Source organism: Rhinoraja longicauda, chromosome 41 (assembly GCF_053455715.1).
Source record: "Rhinoraja longicauda isolate Sanriku21f chromosome 41, sRhiLon1.1, whole genome shotgun sequence".
NCBI lineage: Eukaryota > Metazoa > Chordata > Chondrichthyes > Rajiformes > Arhynchobatidae > Rhinoraja > Rhinoraja longicauda.
In genome coordinates this window covers 15,623,283-15,633,940 of record NC_135993.1, presented here as the reverse complement: position 1 = coordinate 15,633,940, position 10,658 = coordinate 15,623,283, and positions in this window count along the sequence as shown.

Genomic DNA, 10,658 nt, shown 5'->3' with positions numbered 1-10,658 from the left:
TGACAAATAAAGCTATCTTGAATCTTGAATCTTAACCAACAATGCAAACCCCCTTCTCTTTTCCCCTCACCCCTGCCTCTCCTGAAGCTCCTGTCCCCCGGAACATTGAGCTGCCAGTCCTGCCCGTCCCTTAACCAGGTTTCAGTCATGGCTCCAACGTCCCAGTCGCTCGTACCTATCCACGCCCTAAGCTCACCTGCCTTCCCCGTCAGGCCCTTGCATTAAAATACATGCAGTTTAAACCAATCCTCCTTCCTCGCTCTCTGCCTTTCACCTGCCTATTCTGTCCACTAACCCTTTCCCACACCATCCTCCATACCAACTTCTAGCGCCTCACGTACCTCTGTCGTGCTCGAGATTCCACCACCTTCCAATCCAGTTTAAACCCTCCCGTGTAGCTTTATCGAAAACATCCCGCTGGGCTACATATGTGTGTGCATGTGTGCCTGCTTGTGTCTGTGTCTCTGTGTGTGTACGTATGTGTGTGTGTGTGCATGTGTGTTCTGTGTGTGTCTAGGAAAACTCTACAGCGGGTAGTCCATAGAGCTCAGAGGGCCATCGGAACACAGCTACCAGACTTGGAGGGCATCTACAACACACGATGCCTCAGAAAAGCCACCAGCATCCACAAAGACTCTTCACACCCCTGCAACAGTCTGTTCGAACTCCTTCCATCGGGCAGACGATACAAGGCCTTCTATGCCCGCACCTCCAGACTCAGGAACAGCTTCATCCCCAGGGCCATAGCTGCTATGAACCGGTCCTGCTGAGCCGGATGGCCACAACGCATAGATCAACTTGCACTTTACCCTGTCCAAAACTGTTACAACTGTTCGTTTCGTTGGGTTGCTGCTGTCTAAATTACCTAAATTATTGCATCGTATGGGAGGCGCATTCCCAATCTCGTTGTACCCCTGGGTACAATGACAATAAAGATATATTGTATTGTATTGTATTGTATTGTCTGTGTGTGTGTATGTGTATGTGTGTGCATGAGTGTGTGTTTGTGTGCATGTGTGCATATGTGTGTGGGCGCATATGTGTGTGGGCGCATATGTGTGTGCATGTATGTGTGTCTGCATGTGCGTGTGTGTTTCTGTGTGTGTGCGTTTGGGTACATGTATGTGTGTGTGTGCATGAGTGTGTGTGTGTTTCTGTGTGTGTGCATGTGTCTGTGCATGTGTGTGCGTGTGTGTCTGCACACGTGTGTGTGTGCATGTGCGTGTGTCTATGTGTGCGTTTGTGTGTGTGTGCGTGTGTGTGTGTGCGTGTGTGTGTGTGTACAGTGAGCATTTCCAGTGAGCAGCTGCTTCAGGTGGGGGACAAGAGTCTGGGGACATGAGCTGAACTTGACATTAACACGGTACATCAATCTGTCCCTCCGTCACAGACTCCACACTGGGTGACCCGTGTGTGATCCACACCGTCCTGGATCAGCCCTGGAGGAGCACGGGTTGTTCCCGCACTGAGTGCACCAATGGGACATGGATGACTGAAGCAAGTCTCGCAGTGGGATGGTACAGATTTAACAGGTAACGTGAGTTGATCATTGCTGGGAAATTGGGCACTGGTGGAGAATGTAAACGGGGGGATGAGGGGATGTGAAGGGGAGATGTAGTGAGATGTGGATCATCAGTTGGTGCATTGGGACGGGGCATCAATACTGAGAATGGGGAGATCCCACATTGTGGAGAGAGACCGGGGAAGACGGGAGCGGAGGGAAATCTACATTGGATTGTGGGGAATGATGAACGGGACCGGGTGGGTGAGAATGGCCCTGATTCTGGGTCTTTCTCTGGGTGAACAAACTCCCTCAGTTCAGGGGCTGACTCTCTGATTGTTGTTTCAGTTCCGGTGGATGGAAGATTCCGGAGACTGTCGTTACAGTGGATCACTGCACCGGGAGTTACCCAGGCTGGCTAGCCGGTAGGGTCAGAGTTTACAACAGATGGTCTCAGTTATTGTGGGGGAGGGTCAGACTGATGAACCAGATCTCTCCAGAGGGCCCCTCACACAGACACAGACCCCAACCTCCCAGAGCGGGTCCCCTACAGTCACACAGACCATGCTCCGGCCCTGGATCCTCACGCAGTGCGGTGGGGAAGCTCCAGCTTCCTGGAGTTTGGAGGCAGTGGGGCTATGGATCCCACCCGCCCACTGTCCCCGCTCCAGATCAGCAGTTTCAGTGGTGGAGCCACTCCCAGGGAGCTGGGCCTGTCTCAGGACACACACAGTTCAGCAACGAGGTGGAGAAATTAAATACACACAACATTTAGCACAAATGTGCTCATGCTGTGTGATTGGAGCGTTTGTGATGTGTCCTGGTTAAAGTTATTGTAACCAACATAGTGACATTTCCCATCAGGCTGATCTAAATACTATATAATTATTCATTGGTCATAGGGCCCAGAAACAGGCCCTTCGGCCCATACTGACCATGATGTCCCATCTGAGCTACTGATTCGGCCCGTGTCCGCTCATCACCAGCTGTCAGCACCCATGGGTGGGGGGGGGGCTTGTGTTTCCAGTCCAGACCCCGGCACCCCAGGGTGTCTGCACCAGGAGCCGGTCTCAGGGAGCAGGGGCTGCTGTGGGGAGTGTGGGTGGGGAGGGTGAGGGTAGCAGTTCACCACTGACTGAGGCAGGTCAGACCCAACCATGGCTTGTGATCATTGCCTTACACTGGCTCCACATTCACATTCCCCACCGCACTGTGACCGGGTACATTTTACAATGTTTATAATCATCATTCCAGGTCCCCATCCCAGCGTGGGAGACAGGGAGGTGACCAGGAGAGTCTGTTTCACCAGGGGCAGTTCCATCTGCTCCGTGGACCGGGAGATCAGGGTGAAGAACTGCACCGGTTACTTTGTGTATCAGCTGTGGCCGTTACCCCTCACCAACGCTGTGTATTGTACAGGTAGGTCCCCGTTCCCCAGTCACACGGGCTGTTGGGGTTGTGGAGATATTCTGGGATGTCCCGAGTCACCAACACACACAGTGGGCTGAGTGTTCAGGTCAACTGTCCCCCCACTCCCTGTCCCTAGACCTGTTCCCTCCTCTCCCACCCTGGTCCCCACCTTCATCCCCTCCCATCTTTGCCTCGGCACGGCTCCTCCACCCCCTCCCCCACCCACCTCACTCCTGGCTCAGACCCCTGCACTTGCACCCTGACCCCAGCGTAGTTCCCACTCACTGACCCCACACAGTCCCCTCTACGCCCTCCCCCCTCACTCTGCAAGACCCTCACTCATGGACCTATCTCTCCCCTCCCCCCTCGCTCCAGCATCGCAACTTCCCTTCTCTCTCCCATTCATCTTGCCGGGTTCACAGTATGTGATGGGGAAGTGGGAGTGAAGGGAGTCCGTGTCACTGTTAGGGCCTCTCAAGCCAATGCATCGCACTCACCCTCCCCACGGCAATGTGTTACGTGCCATCCAGTCAGCAGAAAGTCCATTCATTATTACATCCAAGCCGTCCACTATGCACAAATACGGGATAAAGAGAATAATGTTTTGTGCAAGATAAATTCCAGTGAAGTCCAATTGTAGAAGAGGTGGGACTGCATCGTTGATTCTGCTGGTGGCCTGGCCAAGGCAACATCAAGTGTAGATAGAGTCAATGGAAGGGAAGTTGGTTTGAGTAAAGGTCTGGGCTGTGTCCACAATTCTCTGCAATGTCTTGCAGTCTTAGATAGAACTGTTCCCAAACCATGCTGTGATGCATCTGGATAAAATGCTTTCTGCGATGCATCTGTAGAAGTTGGTGAGAGGTGCTGGGGACTTCCTTAACCTTCTCTGGAGGTGGAGGTGTTGATGTGCTTTCTTGGCCATTGCATTGATATGACTGCTCCAGGACAAGTTGCTGGAGATATTTACTGCACGGAATTTGAAGCTTTCAACCATCTCTACTTCTGGGCTGTCAATGTTTACGGGGTATGTGTACCGCTTTGGGTAACAAGTTCATGAGTTTGAGGAGCAGAATGAGGCCATTTGGCCCATCAGGTCTACTACGCCATACTATCATGCCTGATCTATCTTTCCCTCTCTACCTATTCTCCTGTCTCCTCCCCATAACTCGTGACACCCTTACCAATCAAGTCTCTGTCAATCTATGCCTTAAAAACACCTCATGACTTGCCCACCACAGCTGTCTGTGGCAAGAATTCTACAGATCACCACATGCAGGACCTGCATTTTATAACATACTAGCACAAGTGTGCCCGTTGGGCCCGTCCTCGTAGGGTTTCCATTGTAACCGGGAGGCGGGGAGGGAGGAAAGGGGGAGGGAGGGAGGAGGGAGGTGTGGAGGGAGGAGGGGAGGGGGAGGGAGGGGGGGAAGGGGGGGGAGGGGGGAGGGAGAGGGGTAGGGGGGGAGGGGGAGGGAGGGGGGAGGGGAAGGGGGGATGGAGGGGGACCTCCCCTTTTCCCAGTACCCCTCTTTCCCCGTTGTGCCTGTCCTCGTAGGATTTCCATTGTAACCGGGAGGAGGGGAGGGAGGGAAGAGGAGGAGGGAGGTGTGGAGGGAGGAGGGGAGGGGGAGGGAGGGGGGGAGGGGAGGGGAGGGGGAAGGGGGATGGGGGAGGGAGAGGGGAGGGAGGGGGGTAGGGAGGGAGGGGGAGGGAGGGGGACCTCCCCTTTTCCCAGTACCGCTCTTTCCCCGTTGTGCCTGTCCTCGTAGGGTTTCCATTGTAACCGGGAGGAGGGGAGGGAGGGAAGGGGGAGGGAGGAGGGAGGTGTGGAGGGAGGAGGGGAGGGGGGGAGGGGAGGGGGGAGGGGAGGGGGGAAGGGGGGGAGGGGGAGTGAGAGGGGAGGGGGGGTAGGGGGGGGGAGGGAGGGGGAGGGGAGGGGGGAAGTGGGGAGGGAGGGGGACCTCCCCTTTTCCCAGTAGCCCTCTTTCCCCGTTGGGCCCGTCCTCGTAGGGTTTCCATTGTAACCGGGAGGAGGGGAGGCAGGGAAGGGAGGTAGGAGGGGAGGGGGAGGGAGGGAGGGAGGGGAGGGGGGAGGGAAGGGGGGAGGGAGAGGGGAGGGGGGGTAGGGGGGGAGGGGGAGGGAGGGGGAGGGAGGGGGGAGGGGAGGGGGAGGGAGGGGGACCTCCCCTTTTCCAAGTACCCCTCTTTCCCCGTTGGGCCCGTCTTCGTAGGGTTTCCATTGTAACCGGGAGGGGAGTGGGGGGGGGTAAGGGGAGGGAGGGAGGAGGGAGGTGTGGAGGGGGAGGGGAGGGGGAGGGAGGGGAGGGGGGAAGAGGGGAGGGGAGGGAGAGGGGGAGGGGAGGGAGAGGGGTAGGGGGGAGGGGGAGGGAGGGGGAGGGGAGGGGGCAAGTGGGGAGGGAGGGGGACCTCCCCTTTTCCCAGTAGCCCTCTTTCCCCGTTGGGCCCGTCCTCGTAGGGTTTCCATTGTAACCGGGAGGAGGGGAGGCAGGGAAGGGAGGGAGGGGGGGAGGGGTGGAGGGGAGGGGGAAGGGGGGAGGGAGGGGAGGGAGGGTGTTAGGGGGGGTGGGGGAGTGAGGGGGGGAGGGGAGGGGGGAGGGGGACCTCCCCTTTTCCCAGTACCCCTCTTTCCCCGTTGGGCCCGTCTTCGTAGGGTTTCCATTGTAACCGGTAGGGGATTGGGGGGGGGGGGTAAGGGGAGGGAGGGAGGAGGGAGGTGTGGAGGGTGAGGGAGGGGGGAGGGGAGGGGGGAGGGGAGGGAGAGGGGTAGGGGGGAGGGGGAGGAGGGGGAGGGAGGGGGAGGGAGGGGGAGGGAGGGGGAGGGGAGGGGGAAGGGAGAGGGGGAGGGAGGGATGGAGTGGACGGGGGGAGTTAGGGGGGAGGGGTGAGGGAGGGTGGAGGGAGTTGGGGAGGGAGGAGGAGTTTTAGGAGGGAGTGGGGGTGGAGGTGGGAAGGAGGGGGGAGGAAGGGGTTGAGGGGGGAAGGGGGACCTCCCCTTTTCCCAGTAGCCCTCTTTCCCCCCACCACCAAGCCCCCTCCGCAACGATCTCTCTCCCCCAGACACACTCTCAGTGTCTTTTCACAAAATTTCCGGTCACTAAGCTTCCGGTCTTAAGCTCAGGGGTGACCGAGCTTTTGCGGTTGCAGCTCCTAGACTGTGGAACAGCATCCCTCTCCCCATCAGAACTGCCCCCTCCATCCACTCCTTTAAGTCCAGGCTCAAAACCTATTTCTACTCCCTCGCGTTTGAGGCTCATTGAGGAGGCGCTGTGAACTGTTTGCGTGCCACTGTATGTTTCATTTTTTTCCTTAGTACCTAATCAGATGTACAGCACTTTGGTCAACGTGGGTTGTTTTTAAATGTGCTATACAAATAAAATTGACTTGACTTGACCAAGTGCTTCTCATAAAAAAATGTAAATTTGTAAAGAGTAGACACCCAATAGCAGCTGCTTGTCCATTGTGACGTCACACGCTTTTCGCAACAATGTTGCACCCATCTCACAGGGGCATTGTGACATCACAAGCTGAAGACCTTCAATAAATCCGCACCACAGCGCCCTCTATAAATTAGGGGGGGGGGGGGAGCGCTTTAAAACCTCTGTAACTTAAAAAACATGCGACCGAATTAAATAAAAAATAATTTTCCAGCAGATAACCGCGTGGTGATTAAGGTGGTGCAAAAATCGTGGCGCTACGGTTCACCGTTTTGACGAAATCAGAGAAACCGTTGTTACGTGCATACCAGGTCAAACCCCAAAAAAATACACAAGATCTGAGTTTTAATAGTATACTAGAAGAAGTGTGCCCGTTGGGCCCGTCCTCGTAGGGTTTCCATTGTAACCGGGAGGGGAGTGGGGGTAGGGAAGGGGGAGGGAGGGAGTAGGGAGGTGTGGAGGGGGGAGGGGGAGGGGAGGGAGGAAGGGAGGGAGGGAGAGGTGAGGGAAGGGGTAGGGGGGAGGGGGAGGGGGAAGGGGAGGGAGGGGGGAAGGGGAGGGGGAGGGAGGGGGGGAGGGAGAAGGGAGTGAGGGGGGAGGGAGGGGGACCTCCCCTTTTCCCAGTACCCCTCTTTCCCCATTGGGCCCGTGCTCGTAGGGTTTCCATTGTAACCCGGAGGAGGGGAGGGAGGGGAGGGAGGGAGGGAGGAGGAGGGAGGTGTGGAGGGAGGAGGGGAGGGGAGGGGGAGGGGAGGGGGGGAGGGGGAAGGGGGAGGAGGGAGGGAGAGGGGAGGGAGGGGGGTAGGGGGGAGGTAAGGGGGAGTGAGGGGGGAGGGAGGGAGGGGGATCTCCCTTTTCCCAGTACCCCTCTTTCCCCGTTGGGCCCGTCCCTGTAGGGTTTCCATTGTAACCGGGAGGGGTGGAGGGATGGTGGAAGGAGGGGGGAGGGGGAGAGGGATGGAATGGTGGAGGGAGGGGGGAGGGAGTGGGGGAGGGTGGGATGGAGGGAAGGAGGGAGGGGGGGAGTTAGGGGCTGAGTGGTGATGGAGGTTGGGATTGAGGGGGGAGGGAGGGGGGGAGGGAGTGGGGATGGAGGTGGGAAGGAGGGGGGAGGAAGGGGTTGATGGGGAAGTGGGACCTCCCCTTTTCCCAGTACCCCTCTTTCCCCCACCACCAAGCCCCCTCCGCAACGACCCCTGTTGTCCCCAGTCCCCATTCACAGACCCCCCCCCCATTCTCTCTCTCCCCATACACACTCTCAGTGCTTTTTTCGAAACACTTGCCCCGGTGGCCCACGAGCATATGGGCCCAATGCTGATCTGTGTATGTTAAGTGACTTGCAATAAAAAAATATACTTTAAAAAGAGATAAGTGCTTTTTAAGTGCTTGTTTTGAAACATTCGCGGTCACATAGTGCTTCTCACTGTAGCACCCATCTCAAGTGTGCCCGTTGGGCCCGTCCTCGTAGGGTTTCCATTGTAACCGGAGGAGGGGAGGGAGGGAAGGGGGAGGGAGAGAGGTGTGGAGGGAGGAGGGGAGGGGGAGGGAGGGGGTAGGGGAGGGGAGGGGGGAAGGGGAGGGGGGGAAGGGGGGAGGGAGAGAGGGGGAGGGGGAGGGAGAGAGGGGGAGGGGGAGGGAGGGGGAGGGGAAGGGCGGAGGGAGGGGGACCTCCCCTTTTCCCAGTACCCCTCTTTCCCCATTGTGCCCGTCCTCGTAGGGTTTACATTGTAACCGGGAGAAGGGGAGGGAGGGAAGGAAGGGGGAGGGGGGGAGGAGGGAGGTGTGGAGGGAGGAGGGGAGGGGGAAGGGGGAAGGGGAGTGGGGGGAGGGAAGGGGGAGGGGAGGGGAGGGTGGAAGGGGAGGGCGGAAAGGGGGGGAGGGGGGAAAGGGGGGAGGGGGGAGGGGGGAGGGAGAGAGGGGGAGGGTGGAAAGAGCATCCCTCTCCCCATCAGAACTGCCCCCTCCATCGACTCCTTTAAGTCCATGCTCAAAACCTATTTCTACTCCCTAGCGTCTGAGGCTCATTGAGGAGGCGCTGTGAACTGTTTGCGTGCTACTGTATGTTTCATTTTTTTCCTTAGTACCTAATCAGATGTACAGCACTTTGGTCAACGTGGGTTGTTTTTAAATGTGCTATACAAATAAAATGGACTTGACTTGACAGCTCTTCGCAACAATGTAGCACAGGGGCATTGTGACGTCACACGCTGAATACCGCTGGGGGGGGGGAAGGGGGGTCAGCTCGAGTCCATCTCACAGGGGCATTGTGACATCACAATCCGCACCGCAGCGCCCCCCTTCTGTCAAAACTTCGATAAATCAGGGGGGGCAGCACTTTTAAACCTCTGTAACTTAAAAAATATGCGTCCGAATTAAATAAAAATATAATTTTCCAGCAGCGAACCGCATGCTGATTAAGGTGGTACAAAAATCGTGGCGCTACGGTTCACCGTTTTGCGGGAATTGCCGTCTTCAGCCGACATCAGTGGGATATATATATATAGATACAAGATCTGAGTTTTAATAGTATATAGATAGATAGATAGATAACATATAACATATAACAACTACAGCATGGAAACAGGCCTGTCCGGCCCAACAATCCACGCCGACCATTCTCCCTGACCTAGTCTCATCTACCTGCACTCAGACCATAACCCTCCAATCCCCTCCTATCCATATACCTATCCAATTTACTCTTAAATAATAAAATCGAGCCAGCCTCCACCACTTCCACCGGAAGCCCATTCCATACAGCCACAACCCTCTGAGTAAAGAAGTTCCCCCTCATGTTACCCCTAAACCTTTGTCCCTCAATTCTGAAGCCTTTGAAAGGAGATGAGGGGGAATTTCTTTACTCAAAAGAGTATTTATTCTGAGGTTGTGGCCTCTGGTTCTAGGCTCTCCCACAAATGGAAACATCCTCTCCATATTCACTGTCCAGGCCTTTCACTTTTCGGTAAGTTTCAATGAGGTCCCCCCACTTCCTTCTAAAGTCCAGTGAGTCGAGGCCCAGTGCCACCAATCGCTCATCATATGTTAACTCATTCATTCCTGGGATCATTCTTGTAAACCTCCTCTGGACCATCTCCAGGGCCAGCTCATCCTTCCTCAGATATGGGGCCCAAACAACTCACAATACTACAAATGCAGTCTGACAAGTGCCTTATAAAGCCTCAACATTACATCTGTGTTTCTATATTCTAGTCCTCAAAATAAATGCGAGCATTGCGTTTGCCGTCTTTATTGATGGCGGCACGGTAGAGTTGCTGCCTTACAGCGAATGCAGCGCCGGAGACTCAGGTTCGATCCTGACTACGGGTGCTGTACTGTACGGAGTTTGTACGTTCTCCCCGTGACCTGCGTGGGTTTTCTCCGAGATCTTCGGTTTCCTCCCACACTCCAAATACGTACAGGTATGTAGGTTAATTGACTGGGTAAATGTAAAAATTGTCCCTAGTGTGTGTAGGATATTGTTAATGTGCGGGGATCGCTGGGCGGTGCGGACTTGGTGGGCCGAAAAGGCCTGTTTCCGCGCTGTATCTGAAATATGAAGAAAAAATATATACTATGGATTACTTGCAATTTAACTTTTTAGGAATCCTGCACCAGCTCTCCCAAGTCCCTTTGCAACTTCAAGCTCTGAATTCTTTCCTCATTTAGAAAATAGGCTACGCCTTTACTCCTACTACCAAAACGCATGACTCCACACTTTACCGTGCTGTATTCCATCTACCACTTTCCTGCCCACTCTCCCAACCTGTCCTTCTGCAGAGTCCTTGCTTTCTCTACACTATTTAGTGAGTCCTGAACCAGGGGCCACTGTCTAAGAGTAAAGGGGAGGCCATTTAAAACTGAGATAAGAAAACACTTTTTCACCCAGAGAGTTGTGAATTTGTGGAATTCTCTGCCACAGAGGGCAGTGGAGGCCAATTCATTGGGTGAATTTAAAAGAGAGTTAGAAGGAGCTCTTGGTTGGCTGAATAATGGGATATGGGGGGAAGGCAGGCATGGGTTACTGATTGTGGATGATCAGCCATGATTAGCATGAATGCGGTGCTGGCTCGAAGGGCCAAATGACCTCCTCCTGCACCTATTTTCTATGTTTACTACCTACCGTCCCACCGATCTTCATATCAGCTGCAACGTTGGCAAGGAGTAAAGAACGGGGCAGATACTGGTTTAAATCGAAGGTAGACACAAAATGCTGGAGTAACTCAGCGGGAAGGTATCACGTGTGCATGGTGATATCTCCCACTGACCTCCAGTGTCCCTCACTGTCAACAGTCAGT